The sequence below is a fragment of the Neovison vison genome, chromosome 5, assembly GCF_020171115.1.
Source record: "Neovison vison isolate M4711 chromosome 5, ASM_NN_V1, whole genome shotgun sequence".
In the NCBI taxonomy this organism is placed as follows: domain Eukaryota; kingdom Metazoa; phylum Chordata; class Mammalia; order Carnivora; family Mustelidae; genus Neogale; species Neogale vison.
The window spans coordinates 163,052,250-163,065,001 of record NC_058095.1 but is presented as its reverse complement, the minus strand read 5'-3'; positions in this window follow the sequence as shown (position 1 = coordinate 163,065,001).

The window sequence follows — 12,752 nt, the reverse complement described above, 5'->3', positions numbered from 1 at the left end:
TCATGACCCTGAGGTCTGGACCTCAGCCAAAATAAGACTTAGGTGCTTAACTGACTGAGCCACCCAGGCATCCTGATCTAGCAATTTATTAGTATGGTTTTAGCTACATTGATTAAACAGCTTAGAAGTTGCTAATTTGGCAAATGTATTTTGCACATGGGAAGGAGGCGGGATCATTGAAGGTCACAGCATCGACTTGGATGGGCGGATTGTAAGGTGACCCCCCTGGTCCCTACGTGATGGTGTTCACACCCTTGTACAGTCTTCTCCCCTCGATTATGGGCAGGTCCTGTGACTTGCTTCTTATCAGGAGAAAATGACAAAGATGATAGATGTCACTGTGTATTACATGATAGTGTGTGGGTCTCAGTCTTCCTAGCCGACTCTCCCCAGCCTCTCTCTGCCTCCCTTCCTCTGTCTTCCCTCTTCCTCTCTCGTCTCTCCCTCCTTCCATCTCTTGCCCCTCTTTACTGCCTTTCACAGAAGTAAGCCGCCATGGATCCCACGGCTGATGCCGCCATAGCCGTGGGAGCAGGAAGAAAACGCTTTCCCCTTTGAGCCTCCAGTTGGAGATGCACCAGCAGAAGTCGAGCGCATGTCCCATCATGCTCTCCTCTTCCTGAGAACCCTGGGGAACTAAGTGAGGAATGTATGTCAAAGTGCTTGCAGCGTTTAGGGCAGAGGAGACAGTGAAGAAATACTTCCTCCCCCTTCTCCATTTGTTCCGTTAAAAAAATAAATAAATAAATAAATAAATAGTCCAAATCGTTTATTACATATTCATATCCTGACTTCAACCTTGTCTCTCTCTGTTTAGCCTATTCCAGCCACACTGACTGACGACACTGCGCCTGCCCTTTCTGCCTCCACAAATATCCCGTTTTCTCTTCTGACATGCCCTCTTCCGGCACCTGCTGTGACACCCCCCCCCACTTTAGATCCTATTCATCTTCAAAGAGTGGATACACCACTTTGATCCTGTCATCTGCCCCAGTTCCCCAGCCATGACCCATCTCCTCCCCACCACCCAGGAACTTGTCACTTTTGTGCTCTTTATAATTTTCCACCCCAAAATCTATTTATCTGATGTTATCTTTTGAGCTAGTGCTTTGAGGATCTGAAGGGCATTGGGCGACTCCTGCTTCAGAGTGCCTTGTGTTTATGGAGGCCCGGACGTGTATTTGAAGGACAAGGACCCAGGCTGCTGCACGACTTTCCATTTCTGAGACTTTGTTCTTTTCTTATGTGTAGAGTCATTGTTGTTCTTAAGGGACTTTATACTGACACTTAGAACATCAGCGTCGTTCACTGCTTACCAACTCTCCGCTGGGGGTTGGGGGGGAGAGAGACTTACAGGTGTAACTCAGCGGTTGAGAGCAGAGACTCTGGAAACAAGGGGCCCCACTCTGAATTTGGACTTCTGTACTTGGACAAGCCATGCAATTTTTTTTATGCCTTGGTTTCTTCTTGTATAAAATAGGGTGAGAAGGGCTCCTAATCTATCATGCCGTGTTGACTAAGCATGTGTGTGTGTGTGCGCACGTGCGTGTGCAGATGTGGATGTGTCTGAGAGCAATGCTTGGAGGGCTGCCTCATTAAAGGTATTATCTTGTCTGGTAGAAGGGGGGTGACAGGTGCATGGGTACTGTGATACATGGAAGTAACAGGATGTAAATTGGAGAAAAGGACTATTCTGGTAAGGGAAAACCTTCCAACAGGCAAGCAGTCATTTTTTTACCCTTTCTTCTACATGGTGGTTCACAACTGGGGATGATTTTTTTTGCACACCCTCCTCCTCCCACCCCCCAGGGCCAGGCAGCATCTGGAGTCTGATTGTCAAGACTGAGGTAGCACAGCTTTTGCGTGGTGGGACCAAGGATGCTTTTAAATAGGCCACAATGAAGAGGAAAGTCCCCCACAGCAATGAACCAGATGAAAATCTCCCTCTTGCTGAAGTAGAGAGAGTTGTCCCAGAATCCAGTGAAATGTGATGGGGAAGACATTTTATTATCTGTGAGTAATGCATTCAGACCAGCCATGATCACAACTTTATTGCGAGTCAGTTTTTCATTCATAAAACGAATGCTCATTCCTGCTCATTTCTTTTAAAGGGGTTAGTATGTGGGTTAATTAGTGTTTGCAAAGTCCTTTGAAGATGTAAAGTCCTACATAAGTGCTATTTATTATTAATTACCATTCCAGAAGACCTACGCTGTGACCCTGCTCACTTACTAGCCCAGCCAAAGCTCAAAGACCTGAGCGATACTGAATGACTTTGGTAGGTTGGAACATTGATAATGAGAAAGATAGGCATCAGGGACCTAAGCTGATTTGAGATGGCTGGGATATGACTGTATACAAATTGGCTCATTAAAATCAAGAGAACTATAGGTTTTGCTTTGGGGTCTCTTTGCTGAATTGGAGTAAATTTCGTCCAACTTTGCAACACTGTATATAGCAAAGGAGTGTAGTGTATAGCCAGAATCCATGATACAACCTCAATGATTATGAAGAAACAAAATAATTCATAGGAAAAATTATATTACTCATATTTATAAACTGATTTTCTTGGGCCCGTGAGTCACTGTGTAATTTACACTGTCTGATAAAATGAAAGCAATAAAACAATTGCAAAAACCTCAAGAAACCAGGACACTGGGTATAATAAAAAACGCTGTTCTTTATAAGTATGAAGGATGAGTTATGTCATAAATACAGTTGTACACTTTCACTGAATGTCTTTACATTTCAAAATAGCTCTTAGTCTCGCCTAATGGGACATTTTCCTTTTAGAGCAAAGAGTCCAACCTGTAGATTTACGTAACAATGTTATCTTCAACTCAGCATCAGTCTTAATAAAAGTATTTGCTGGTGACATACTGGACTGAATCTGGGTGGCTAGCCTGACGAGGCATCAACCCGAGCTGTGGGGTTTAGCTTTGTTGAATTCTGCCGGAAGACCGTGTGTGCGCTTCAGTGTAAAATAGAGTGGACATTCCATGTCAATGGGAGAAAACATGCATTTTTTTAAAAAAAATTTATTTAGTTATTTAGTTAGTTTAGAGAGTGTGTGTGGAGGGAAGGGACAGAAGGGTCAAGGGAGAAAGAGCCTTTCCAGCAGACTCCCTGCCGAGTGTGGAGCCTGATGCTGAGCTCGATCCCAGGACCCTGAGATCATGACTTGAGCTGAAATCAAGAGCCAGAGGCTCAACCGACTAAGTCACCCAGGCTCCCCGAAACATGGATTATTTAATAAACCGTTTGGAGATAACTATGTAGTTACCTAGAGAAACACAGTCAATTTGGAGCCCTCACTGCTTAAACCAAATATATTTCATACAAATCAGATATGCAGAAGCAAAAACCAGGAGTGCCTGGGTGGCTCAGTCAGTGAAGTACCGGCTCCCGATTTCGGCTCAGGTCGTGATCTCAGGGTCCTGGGATCCAGACCCAGGTAGGGAGGAGAATCAGCAGGGGGTCTGCTTGAGATTCTTTCCCTTTGCCCCTCCCCTGCTCACACTCACTCTCTCACTCTCTCTCAAATAAGAAACATTTAAACAATTAAAATTAAAACAAAACAAAGCCATACAAATAATACAAATTTAGGAGAAGGGTGTCTTTTAAGTATTGAAAACAAAAACAGAATAGAAGCCAGAGAAGAAAAGATTGCTAAATTTAATTTACAAAATTTATTAAAATACTCCACAGTCAGTACCATAAATAAGTCACTGGAGGTGACCTAGTAGAGAAGATATTTGTGACTTTTTTCTTTGTGATATCTAGAGCATCTGTAAGAAGGGCTATCATCTACATAAGAAGTAAAAAATATGACTTTACATAAAATTTTTCAAAACACAAAAATATAGGTTAAAGAAAACAGCTATTAAACTTATATAAAGAGAGATTGCTCATCCACAATAAAGACATACTAAAATGTGTTTTTCTTTTTGCTATGAAATGTATAAGCCAAAACTTTTATTTTTGTTTTGATGAGAATGTGAGAAAACAGATATTCTTATGCTTTTTTAATGCAAATATGTACTTTTATCATGTATATATTAATCCTCTATGGGGGCAGGTGGCAATACCTACCAAAATATAAAATGCATTTATGTTCTGCCCAAGTTATTCAGTTTGCAAGGGTTTTCCTGACAGATGTTGTTACACATATACAAAAGACACGTTCACAAGGATAATCACTGTAAAATTACTATGATGAGGAAAAGAAATAAATGTTAACAACAGTTTGATCACATAAGTGATGGTACATCAGCCCATGCAAATATGAAACTCTGAGATACATAGAAATGCATTTTGGGGACACCTGGGTGGCTCAGTCCATTAAGTGTCCACTCTTGATCTCAGCTCAGGTCTTGATCTCACGGTTGTGAGTCCAAACGCCACACCCAGCTCCACACTCAGCGTGGAGCCTACTAAAAAAATAAAATGGCTTTTCTTTTCTAAAACTTTCCCTTTTTTTCTCCTGACTCTATCTCAGGAAACTGCAGGGCACTGAGGAAATTGTTTTAACTTTTGTATTTCTTTAAGGAGGGTAGACACACACTGGTTTCCCCCAATATCCCGCAGCAGAGTGTTCCAGTGAAAACTTCTCCAAGCTCCACGTGATGTGAAGAAACCATTATCATTAATTTATACAGAAACATTTTTGAACATTCCAAGGCCCCCAAAACTCGACTCTCTCTGGCTTTTCTGGGCCCTTAGGACACATCTTGCTAAAACAAGCACAGAATAAATCAAGGTCAAGCCCAGATGCTCACAGAGAGATGTCAGAGCTCTGACGGCAAGATGGGGAGATGCTGAGTATGTTTGCTGGGGAAGGAGTGGGCAGCATACAACTTACCCACGTGGAATTTAAGAAACAAACAAGCAAAGTAAAAAGGGAGAGAGAGAGAGAGAGAGAAACCAAGAAAAGACCCTCAACTGTAGAGAACAACCTGACGGTCATCAGAGGGGAGGTGGGCTTGGATGGGGACTAAGGAGGGCACGTTGCACCTGTTGTGATGAGCACCTGGTGATACAAGAAAGTGAGGCACCTGATATTGTGTACCGGAAACTGATGTAACACTGTGTGTTAATTAACTGAAACGTAAATAAAAACTTTTTAAAAAAAGGAAAACCTTGTCTAACCACCGCAGAGACCCACCACTTTCTTTCCTTGTTATTATCGCCGTGGCAGTGACCATACTTGCATGTTGGTCCACTTGTTGTAAATATGGATTAAAGGATAAGGTCTGGCTCATCCAAACATGGATACTCTAGATTAGGGATGAGACGGAAAATTAAAGCACTCAGCGACTGCCAGGTGGCCTGGCCTCCACTCAGGAGTGCCACCTTTCTCTGCCTCACAAAACTAAGGGACATGCCTGGAGACGATGCCAGTTTCCTCCTCCTCAACATGTCTCAGCATGACTGTTTTCCAGCACATCCTGGACTGTAATGTAAATTTATTAACTGAAGGAGCTTCCCCTTTTGTATTGGCAATCCCATTGCAAAATCAGTTTAAACTTTTCTCAGTAGAGAACTTGGTCATGTATTTCTTACAACATTGTCTCCTAAGAATAAGTTCATTAGAAGATCATCAGCAAAATACTTTTTCAGACAATCTGTTAACAGCCCGATATAATGCTTGTCTCGGTAGTAGCAGCTGCCAGACTCAATGACTCACTGAACAGGACAATAAATTTCAAGCTTATTTGATTCTGTTAATTAGTGTAAATGAGATCACTGTAGGAGCAGTTCCTAATTATCAGTTACCGTCAAATACCTGATGGGAGAGGTGGAGATGATACGCATAATCTGAATCATATTCCTTTATGTGAATGTAGTGAGAATGATCCGGTTCTCGGTTAGCGTCCCTCTTGGAAGTGAAATCCCATACACACGGCTGGCTGCATGTGCAAGGTTGCTCATCATAGCATTATCTGCAACAGAAAACAACTGGAAATGATCTGAGTGGTGATGTAAATAGAGCGCTTGGTAGAGGATGTGGTAGGCAGCCGTTAAATGATCGAGGGAGAAAATTTCATGGCATGCAGTGTATGAAAAATATACGCCAGTCTGCAATTTTAAAAAAGTATATATATATATATATATATATATATATATATATTTTAAGATTTTATTTATTTATTTGACAGAGAGAAAGAGGGAGTACACAAGCAGGGGGAGAAGCAGGCAGAGGGAGAAAGAGAAGCAGACTTCTGCTGAGCAGGGAGCCTGATGTGAGACTCGATCCCAGGATCCAGAGATCATGACCTGAGCTGAAGGCAGACACCCAACCACTGAGCCACCCAGGTGCCTCTAAAAAGTATATTTTAAATGCATAGAAAAAATACAGCCTTATAGATCTTGTATCAAAATAAGACCACCTAATATGTGTAAGTGCTGTCCCTATGACTTATTTTTCTCCTTTGGGTTTGTCTGACTTTTCCAGTACTTTTGTGCTGAGGGAAAAATGCCAGTGGAATGGCATTACTATGTACTTAAAAATTTAACACTGAACACTGCGCTCAATGAAAATCGAACCGTGAAATCAGAGATCTTCCTTTCTTCTCCCACTGACCTCCATAAGGGATGTTCATTTTTTTTCCTCTTGGCTAATCAAAGTTTTCAGACATCTATTCCTTTCTAGAGATTCCTGCATTCAGTTCACCAAGTTTTACTTAGTAGGAAGACGGGACCTGTGTTTCATTCAAGTCCTAACCTGGTAGGTGCAGCCCGACTCTAACAGACGCGATGCTGTTCCTGACACCACGCGGGGACAGCGGGGTCACAAACCTAGCAGCTGGGCCTGGCCCCCCCAGGGGAAACACTGTCAGAATGCGCCTCACCAACACGCTTTTTCCTGCTTTCTTTAGACAAAGAACTGATTTTGTAGCACAATATACTAGAGTAAAGGTATGAAAGAGAAACTCCCCAAGTGCCCCTTGTGTCGGTGACAGGAACCATAAATTCAGAAGCTGAGAACGTGTTTCAAACACATGATGGATGCCGGGGTGGCTCAGTCAGGTAAGTGACCGACTCTTGGTTTCCGCTCAGGTGATGGGCTCCGGGTCCTGAGATCGAGCCCTGCAGCAGGGTTCATGCTGAACGTGGTGCCTGCCTGAGAGTCTCTCCCCCTCCCTTCCTCTGCCCCTCCGCCAGCTTGCGCAGGCACTGTCAATAAATAAATAAATAAGTAAATAAAATCCTTAAAATAATGCATTATAAGTGAATCACAGTATTGTTATTTCCAGCCTTGCCTCTGTTCCCAGAGATCTCAGGGCCCCTCTCTGGCCCCTCTCTGCTCCTGAATGCCCACCCTAGCTGTGTGGACCACGCCCACCCTTACCTACCTCCTCTAGCCCTGCCTCTCTGAAATCCTCCTGTATTTTTAGCCCCAACCAAACAAGTTGGTACTCAATCCTTCTGTTTTACTATAGTTATAGCAGTCTTTAGTAGGTCTTTCAGCGAAATGGAAAATTTTACCTACATTTTCAGGGGTTTTTTCCTGCTTCAGTTATAATTCATAGAGCTTCATGGCAAACACCTGTTGGTTAGCTGATCAGCTATTATGGTATCTATTATGGTACCATATTACTTTGATACTTGCACTTTTATCTGCATAGTGTAAAATAAATAGAAAATAAAAATAAATAAAACAAGAAATAGACATAGTGCTGAAAGGTTGGCAAATAAATAATATTTCACAGGATTGCTGATGAATAATTTATGGAACTATACTTTTTAGTAGAGATTTATAAAAATAAAAACCAGCTCCCTGGTGGAGCAATGACCTCTAATTTCAAAGGCATATATATATATATATATATATATATATATTCATATTCTTTTTTTAAGATTTTTTTAAAAATTTATTTGACACAGAGAGAAATCACAAGTAAGCAGAGCAGTGGGCAGAGAGAGAGAGGAGGAAGCAAGCTCCCTGCTGAGCAGAGAGCCTGATGCGGGGCTCAATCCCAGGACCCTGAGATCATGACCTGAGCCAAAGGCAGAGGCTTAACCCACCGAGCCACCCAGGTGCCCCAATATATATATTCATATTCTAACAAGGAATCATCAGAGGGAGGCACTGAACTTAACTTTAGAACATATTTAAAAACTAACCACAGAAAGGAGATGATTTGTATGTGATTGGAGTGGGGTGTGGGGACTTTGGCTGGCAGGAAACACCTGCTACCAGTTTTAAGTTGTGTTAGTGCAATGGTTTCATGCTGGACCCTGCACCTGGTATTGCTGGCAGGATGACTCTGGGCTGCTAACTCTGCTAGCTCTGAGCTGAACTCTCTCTCTAGAATTGTGATGATAACCAGCTTCCTTCAAGGGATTGTGGTGAAGATTGGATTAATACCTGTAAAGGACTTAAAACAGCTGGTTGGCACCAGGGATAGATTCATTTTTATGGGGGCCTCATACATTTTTAAAAATATTTTATTTATTTATTTGTCAGAGAGAGAGAGAGCACAAGTAGGGGGAGCAGCAGGCAGAGGGGGAAGTAGAGTCACCACTGAGCAGGGAGCCTGATGTGGTACTCAAGCCCAGGACCCTAGGATCATGACCTTAGCCCAAGGCAGACACTTAATTGATTGAGCTACCCAGGCATCTCAAGCTTTTCCAGCTCTTTTATAAGAAAAATTTTTAAACTGTATTTATCCAAGCAATCTCTGCACCCAACATGGGGCTTGAACTCAAAACCCTGAGATTAAGAATCTCACACCATTCTGAATGAGCCAGCCAGGCACCCCTTTAAAAAAGTAATACAAAATTAGATATGACATCAAGTGATAGCATTGGGAAAGGCAGAGTAATGTGCTTCAGAAGTCCTCTTCTCCATAAAAGCATCAAGAAAATGGCAAACCTTGTCAAGTTCTTTGTGTCTTAACTTGCCCTGTTCCCATTGCCCTCTCCCTGATTCCATGGCAACCCTAGAAACCAGCATCTGCAGTGACAGTGGAAACCAGTGGGGTACACACCCTTTGGAGAGACTTGGCATGATTTGGCCTATCTGTCAGCTCCCTGGAAAACCCAACTATAAGGCTAATTTTAATTTTACTAGACTCAGAGAGGGCCCAGGTAAAAAGCTTTTCCCTGGGAACATTGATGAGAAACAATCAGGGGCAACTGTTTGATGTTCCGTCTGCCTCAGGGGGATGACACTGGACGAACTGCAAGCTAAACAAAAACCTGAAAGGAAGAGAAAGGACGAAATAGCTAGGAGCGTGGGTGTCCACAGGGGCCTTTGAAAGACTCCCACACATTCTAAGGAGACTATACTCCATACTTAGGGGTGGGGGGCCTCCAGAAGGGCCCCAGGCCCTCACCTGTGGCTGATCTCAAGACTCCAAACCCGCAGGAAGCGAAGCCTAGGGCATCCTTATCAAGGCCCGACTGAGCGTTGATGACATATTCCAGCACACCCACACACAGAGCCCCCACTCCTGAGAGACCTTTTGTAAAATAAAGTCCTCTCAGCTCCAACTTCATCATCCAGGCTCTCGGCACCTCTGAAAGTGTCTCCTCCTCTAGGGACATCAGTGGAAACTGGCTCATGCACATGCGTCAGTGAACGAGAGAACTGCCTGTATTAGGTATCACCCTATGTTCAAGGGATGCTGCATTTTATACAGGTGAGATAAGAAAGCAGGTATGATGGGAAATTATTTGTTAATTACTATTTTCTAATCTTTTAAACAGAAATGGCTATAAGATTCACTTATAGCCAACAAAGTAGTTGACTTTATACCCTTGAAGACTGTATTAAATACTTGGCATTATGACTTTAAAATTTTAATTAAAAGTGAAGAAAGAGATTAAAGGGGGTGGAACCTAAAATTAGATGCTGGAGGTTCTTGTACAATGGGTTTGGGGAGAGAATTTTAGAGGATACATGATGGCTTTGGAATTGGGGAGTGACCTATGTAGGAGTAGCAACGTTCCCTGTCCTGCTCAAAGCCAACTGAATGAGAGTAGATCTAGCCCAGGTCCGTCAGTAGACTGAAAATATCATTTTGTAAATTCGAAGTAGCTTTGTTTACATTTCACAACAGGAAGAAATGGAGCGTCATGGTGATTGAAATCTTGCCTTGCTGTGTGAGCAGAGGAAAAGAGTAATGTTATGGTAGAGACACCTGACAGACAGTGCATCACCAGTGAGGGAATCAGTATCAGCAGCAGAGAGATGAGTTGACAGCAGGTACCCTGGATACGATGTGATGAGAACAGCACTTTGCTTCTATGGTCTTGCTCCCCAAATCCCACGACCCAGATCTAACCTAAGAAAAATAGAAGGCACATTCAACAAAATACCTGACTGGTAGTCCTCGAGCTGTCCAGGTCATCAAAACCAAGGAAAAAACCTGGGAATCTCTCACAGCCAGAGGAGCCTAAGGAGACGTGTGACTAAATGTAGTGTGTTCTGGATGGGACCATGGGGGCAGAAGAGGCATATTTGGTAAAAACTAAGGAAGTTCAGGGGATGCCTGGGTGGCTCAGTCAGTTAAGCATCTGCCTTCAGTTTAGGCCATGATCCCAGGGTCCTAGGATTGAGCCCCATGTCAGGCTTCCTCTTCAGTGGGGAGCCTGCTTCTCCCTCTCCTTCTGCTGCACCCCCTGGGTGTGTTTTCTTGCTCTATCTCTCTCAAATAAAATAAAAAATCTTTTAAAAAACTAAGGAAATTCAAATAAAGTATGGACTTCACTTAATGAGAATGCATCAGTACTGACTCATTAATTATGACAAGTGTGCTATACTAATATGAGATATTAACAGTACAGGAACCTGCGGGGTTTGTAGGAACCCTCTGTATTATCTTTGCACCTTTTCTGTAAATCTAAAACTATCCTAAATAAAAATGTTTATTTTTAAAAATTCCCTTAGCAAACATGGTTAGTATTTGCTGAAACGGAGACTCAGACCCGTGTTCTCTGCACTATATGAAGGCACTGTATTGGTTTTCCAGGCTGCCATCCCAAAGTCCCACAGACTTGTGGCTTAAACAGCAGAAATGCATTCCCTGTCAGGTCCAGAGGCTAGGAGTCCAATATCAAGGTGTGGGCAGGGTTGGCTTATCCTGGGGCTTCTCTCCTTGGCTGGCAGGTGCCGTGTCCTCGTGTGTTCTTCCCTCCCCACACTTATCCCTGGTGTCCTCTGTGTCCCAGCTTCCCTTTCCTACAAGGACATCAGTTAGACTGAATTGGGGCCTGCCCAAACAGCCTCATTTTATCTAAATCACCTTTTTAAAGGTCCTGTGTGAAATGCAGTCGCATTCTGAGGTACTGGGGGTTAAGGCTTCAAAATAGGAATTGAGGGGAGCGCAATTCAGACCATTACGGTACTGTTCATTTGTGGGGATAAGGCCGTGCATATTTGAGAACTATCTTAAGTGCATTTCCCATTTTACATTTAGGGCATGTACTCTGGGCAGACATACTGTGTGAAAATCTGGGCTAGAACTCTAAGTCCCTGCTTTCCACAAGCATTTGTCTCATATCTACAGGCCCTGATGCTTCCTCCCTTCCTTCTGCCTGCCTGTCTTCTCTTGCTCTGTATTTTATTCTCATCCAGCTTCTCCCCTCCCTGCCCCTCACGTACCTGAAGATGTACTTTTCTCCTAACTGAACCCTCTTCTTTTAGAGGCTTGTGCTACCCACCCCCCCACAAAAATTTAACCCCCTGGAAAAATCAACATGTACCAGCACTTTTAAAGAAATGTATAGAAAGTTCTGTGACATTTTTATGATAACATAAACCTTTCCCCTCCCTCTTCTAGGTCTGAATGCCAACCCCAAGATTCATGGTCTCTCAATCTTTAGGACTGTCTAGAGGTAATAGATGGGTGGACTTTTTTTTCTGCTCTAACTCTTTGAAAATTATAGCTGCTTGAGAATGTTTTATAGGAAATATAAAAAGGTCAAAAGACTTAAAATGGCCAATAATAATTTGGACTGAGGGATGTTTTGATTAAGCTTTTAAATTATGTTATATAAATAAATTATATGGGTTCGAATGAGCTGTAAGATTTCCCTAAACATCTAAAGAATTTTCAAAGAGAGAGGATGTCTATAATTAAAGTAGTAAATCTTTAAATAAGCAATAAATTATGCAGAAGGTCTGGAAGCACTTACTGGAAATAAAGACAAGGCAGAGATTTAGGGTGTGAATAGGTAAACGTATGTATGTATGATTACGTATAGATGTCTCATGTGGTTTTTTGGTTTGGATTGGTGTGCTTCTGAAACATTGGTTATATTAAATATTCTTAATACTACAAGTATACTACACATGGTGACAAAATAGATTAGTATGTTAGAATCACAGGGTCTGAAGAAGCAATCATTTATGTTCTCACTATGAATTTAATAATAAGAAAGTTGAGACCCGGAGAGATCACAGACATTGTTCATTACTAACAAACATATTCACAAACCTAACTGAGTTCCATCTCATGAATACAATAGACCGATTGTGGTTGAAAACTGACTTCCATGCTCCAGAGCCAAAATATAACACAAAGACAGAGTTTGGAGATAAAGAGGAAGAGGAAGGAGTCCTATGACATTGCCGGGCCAAGGAGGCTGTGGCGGGCTAACGCTTCAGAACTGCCCACCGGGAGTAAGAGGCTAAGCAGTATGTATGGGAAAATGCAGGACCTGGGCTGTTTCGAGGATGCTACCACCCAGCTGCATTCCTCATGTCTTCAAGGTGGTCTCATGACTGTCACTGGTGCCCTGGC